The sequence below is a fragment of the Oncorhynchus gorbuscha genome, linkage group LG08, assembly GCF_021184085.1.
Source record: "Oncorhynchus gorbuscha isolate QuinsamMale2020 ecotype Even-year linkage group LG08, OgorEven_v1.0, whole genome shotgun sequence".
NCBI lineage: Eukaryota > Metazoa > Chordata > Actinopteri > Salmoniformes > Salmonidae > Oncorhynchus > Oncorhynchus gorbuscha.
Genome location: NC_060180.1, coordinates 65,688,848 through 65,694,847, shown reverse-complemented (window position 1 = coordinate 65,694,847; position 6,000 = coordinate 65,688,848).

Below are 6,000 nucleotides of genomic sequence, written 5' to 3'. Positions count from 1 at the left end.
TGGAGCGCGATGAAATGTCCCCCTCGTGTAAACGTCCATTATCAGTTTGTGTTGAAAACCTAGGCTACTTTCCATATGCCGCTAAGCTTGAGTACACATTCATCAACACCCAGGGTTCGAATAACACATTGACTATTGGGAGTGCCTTAGGCTGGACCAGTGTTGCGATTTGTAATGTTTACAGGGGTGTCCTGGTGTGTTGTTGGAGTACCCAGCACCCACATAACCCACAACAACAACACATTTTGTGTGGAGGGTTCATCATGTCAAAACAAAATAGACCCTCACAAGAAATGGAGCAAACTATTTCTGGAAGGAAACTGTCCAGTCCTGTCCTCTGTCATCAGCCAAGGATCAGTCGGCTGGTTGGACCTGCAGTAATGGAATGAGGTAGAAATGGAATCTGAATCTCAAATGACAGAGATGTAATTGATGTCCTTTAGGGGATGTATCTGTTAAACTAGTATCTAGTATCAGGAACTAGTATCAGTTTCAGGTTACACTTAGTTGGAAAGCCTTGTTGTATGTAATTATGCCATACTACTACCACTGTGTGTGTGTGTGTGTGTGTGTGTGTGTGTGTGTGTGTGTGTGTGTGTGTGTGTGTGTGTGTGTGTGTGTGTGTGTGTGTGTGTGTGTGTGTGTGTGTGTGTGTGTGTGTGTGTGTGTGTGTGTGTGTGTGTGTGTGTGTGTGTGTGTGTGTGTGTGTGTGTGTGTCATTTGCAGTCTTGCCTTACTGGACCGCTTGCAGAGAGTAACCATGTTTCTGATTGGCGGTTCAAAGACCAAGGCACCCCACCCTCAATAGACTCACACCCTCAATGCACACACACGCAGAGGCACACACAAAGCATGTGAGCATTAAACAGATACACACAAATTGTGTTATACTAAATCAGACGTCAGAGGCATGCCAAACAGTAACTGCATCATCGGTTTGATCTACAGGAGCTATAATAGAGGGAGGTTGAAGTGAGGGGCCTAAATTTGTGTGACGGTTGAACAAGTAGACTCTCAGGAATGTAGCGAGCCCTTGCTATGGTAGCAGCATGTTAATTAGTAGTAATTTAGCTTGGATAACTGCTGCTGTGGCGGTTGAAGCCAGGAGTAGTTTAACAGACTTTAGCTAATGTAACGCTAATGTCTGATTTCAAGAAATGAGTGTTATTTCATAACGCAATTTATGTATGTAATTCCGTATGTAATTATGTATGTAATGTATGTATGTAATGTATGTATGTAATGTATGTATGTGTGTAATTCCGTATGTAATTATGTATGTAATGTATGTATGTATGTATGTATGTATGTGTGTAATTATGTATGTAATATATGTATGTAATGTATGTATGTGTGTAATTATGTATGTAATATATGTATGTAATGTATGTATGTAATGTATGTATGTATGTATGTAATGTATGTATGTGTGTAATTATGTGTGTAATTATGTATGTAATGTATGTATGTATGTATGTATGTATGTAATGTATGTATGTATGTAATTATGTGTGTAATTATGTATGTAATGTATGTATGTATGTGTGTAATTATGTGTATGTATGTATGTATGTATGTATGTATGTATGTATGTATGTATGTATGTATGTATGTATGTATGTATGTATGTATGTATGTATGTATGTATGTATGTATGTATGTATGTATGTATGTATGTATGTATGTATGTATGTATGTATGTATGTATGTATGTATGTAATGTATGTATGTGTGTAATGTATGTATGTAATGTATGTATGTAATGTATGTATGTAATGTATGTATGTGTGTAATTCCGTATGTAATTATGTATGTAATGTATGTATGTAATGTATGTATGTATGTAATTATGTGTGTAATTATGTATGTAATGTATGTGTGTATGTAATTATGTGTGTAATTATGTATGTAATGTATGTATGTAATGTATGTATGTGTTTAATTATGTACGTAATGTATGTATGTAATGTATGTATGTAATTATGTGTGTAATTATGTATGTAATGTATGTATGTATGTATGTATGTATGTATGTATGTATGTATGTATGTATGTATGTATGTATGTATGTATGTATGTATGTATGTATGTATGTAATGTATGTATGTATGTATGTAATGTATGTATGTGTGTAATTATGTGTGTAATTATGTATGTATGTATGTATGTATGTATGTATGTATGTATGTATGTATGTATGTATGTATGTATGTATGTATGTATGTATGTATGTATGTATGTATGTATGTATGTATGTATGTATGTATGTATGTATGTAATGTATGTATGTGTGTGTATTATGTATGTAATGTATGTATGTATGTATGTATGTATGTGTGTAATTATGTATGTAATGTATGTATGTGTGTAATTCCGTATGTAATTATGTATGTAATGTATGTATGTAATGTATGTAATGTATGTATGTGTGTAATTATGTATGTAATGTATGTATGTAATGTATGTATGTAATTATGTGTGTAATTATGTATGTAATGTATGTGTGTATGTAATTATGTATGTAATGTATGTATGTATGTAATTATGTGTGTAATTATGTATGTATGTATGTATGTATGTATGTATGTATGTATGTATGTATGTATGTATGTATGTATGTATGTATGTATGTATGTATGTATGTATGTATGTATGTATGTATGTATGTATGTATGTATGTATGTATTGTATGTATGTGTGTAATTATGTGTGTAATTATGTATGTATGTATGTATGTATGTATGTATGTATGTATGTATGTATGTATGTATGTATGTATGTATGTATGTATGTATGTATGTATGTATGTATGTATGTATGTATGTATGTATGTATGTATGTATGTATGTATGTATGTATGTAATTATGTATTCACTCCCACACTCACACAGCCACTCCCACTCACACAGCCCCCCCCACACACACACACACGCACACACAAAGCCACTCCTACACACACACACACACACATACACACACACAAACACACACACACAGCCACTCCCACACACAAGAAGCCATTATTTGGCTAATCTTGACCAACAATGGAGGTGCCAATCAACAGGCAATCAACAGTCTCCTTTAATGGGACTTTCATTCAGATTAACATACACCTCTGATGACCCATTAGCCACACAGTGACCAGGACAATGCTACACTTTCCACACATACACACACACACAGCCAAAGGGAAGGGTTTGGGCTCAGGAATTTCTTAGAATTATCTGTATGTTCTAGATCTAGACAAAGAAAAAAGATAAGTTGGTGTTAGTTACACTTTTGTAGGTACAACATTTTTCTGTGTCAGTTAAAAATGTATCATAGATTCATGACGTTTCACTGCACTTTTAGCCTCCCTGCCTTTGTTTCTTTATCTAGGACAGGCTTCATCTACTAGACCATCCTGGAGAGGCAGACCCACAAAGAGTAACAGTTTAGGACAGGCATCATCAACTAGACCATCCTGGAGAGGCAGACCCACAAAGACTAACAGTTTAGGACAGGCATCATCTACTAGACCATCCTGGAGAGGCAGACCCACAAAGACTAACAGTTTAGGACAGGCTTCATCTACTAGACCATCCTGGAGAGGCAGACCCACAAAGACTAACAGTTTAGGACAGGCTTCATCAACTAGACCATCCCGGAGAGGCAGACCCACAAAGACTAACAGTTTAGGACAGGCATCATCTACTAGACCATCCTGGAGAGGCAGACCCACAAAGACTAACAGTTTAGGACAGGCTTCATCAACTAGACCATCCTGGAGAGGCAGACCCACAAAGACTAACAGTTTAGGACAGGCTTCATCAACTAGACCATCCTGGAGAGGCAGACCCACAAAGACTAACAGTTTAGGACAGGCATCATCTACTAGACCATCCCGGAGAGGCAGACCCACAAAGACTAACAGTTTAGGACAGGCTTCATCTACTAGACCATCCAGGAGAGGCAGACCCACAAAGACTAACAGTTTAGGACAGGCTTCATCTACTAGACCATCCCGGAGAGGCAGACCCACAAAGACTAACAGTTTAGGACAGGCATCATCTACTAGACCATCCCGGAGAGGCAGACCCACAAAGACTAACAGTTTAGGACAGGCTTCATCTACTAGACCATCCCGGAGAGGCAGACCCACAAAGACTAACAGTTTAGGACAGGCATCATCTACTAGACCATCCCGGAGAGGCAGACCCACAAAGACTAACAGTTTAGGACAGGCATCATCTACTAGACCATCCCGGAGAGGCAGACCCACAAAGACTAACAGTTTAGGACAGGCATCATCTACTAGACCATCCCGGAGAGGCAGACCCACAAAGACTAACAGTTTAGGACAGGCATCATCTACTAGACCATCCCGGAGAGGCAGACCCACAAAGACTAACAGTTTAGGACAGGCATCATTGACTAGACCATCCCGGAGAGGCAGACCCACAAAGACTAACAGTTTAGGACAGGCATCATCTACTAGACCATCCCGGAGAGGCAGACCCACAAAGACTAACAGTTTAGGACAGGCATCATCTACTAGACCATCCCGGAGAGGCAGACCCACAAAGACTAACAGTTTAGGACAGGCTTCATCTACTAGACCATCCAGGAGAGGCAGACCCACAAAGACTAACAGTTTAGGACAGGCTTCATCTACTAGACCATCCCGGAGAGGCAGACCCACAAAGACTAACAGTTTAGGACAGGCATCATCTACTAGACCATCCCGGAGAGGCAGACCCACAAAGACTAACAGTTTAGGACAGGCTTCATCTACTAGACCATCCCGGAGAGGCAGACCCACAAAGACTAACAGTTTAGGATAGGCATCATCTACTAGACCATCCCGGAGAGGCAGACCCACAAAGACTAACAGTTTAGGACAGGCATCATCTACTAGACCATCCCGGAGAGGCAGACCCACAAAGACTAACAGTTTAGGACAGGCATCATCTACTAGACCATCCCGGAGAGGCAGACCCACAAAGACTAACAGTTTAGGACAGGCATCATCTACTAGACCATCCCGGAGAGGCAGACCCACAAAGACTAACAGTTTAGGACAGGCATCATTGACTAGACCATCCCGGAGAGGCAGACCCACAAAGACTAACAGTTTAGGACAGGCATCATCTACTAGACCATCCCGGAGAGGCAGACCCACAAAGACTAACAGTTTAGGACAGGCATCATCTACTAGACCATCCCGGAGAGGCAGACCCACAAAGACTAACAGTTTAGGACAGGCTTCATCAACTAGACCATCCTGGAGAGGCAGACCCACAAAGACTAACAGTTTAGGACAGGCATCATCTACTAGACCATCCCGGAGAGGCAGACCCACAAAGACTAACAGTATAGGACAGGCATCATCTACTAGACCATCCTGGAGAGGCAGACCCACAAAGACTCATCCCGGAGAGGCAGACCCACAAAGACTAACAGTTTAGGACAGGCATCATCAACTAGACCATCCTGGAGAGGCAGACCCACAAAGACTAACAGTTTAGGACAGGGATCATTCAGACGCAGGCCGATTTGTTTCTTGAGTGAATGGTCGGGGTCCTGGAACGTAATTACGGGCTCCAGTTGGGGAACCCTGATCTTGGATGACCCTGGGCTCAGCGAGGCAAGGGTGAGTAAGTCTGCGTGACCTTTGGGGTTAACCTCGGACATGAATCACCATGTGCTCCACAAAGAAAGGGGATAGAGGACCTTTGTGAAATGGTGATGACCAAAACGTGGCGTTTTCTTTTAGCACATTGAGGTGGGTCTTAAGCTGTCTATTCATTGGCCAGGAGATAAGATCAAAGTGCAGGCTATGATTTGCAGGGTTAAAGCATTACACCGAGAAAACATGTGTAGGCCTACTTCATATTACTGAGGTCAAAGGTTGTAGAGTAATCTGTGCTTTGTTATTGACATTATAGGAGGGATTCAGGTGTGAAATGTTACAATTTCAAGTAGTCTATTGCATAACTTGTCTGTAGGAACAGAGTAAAT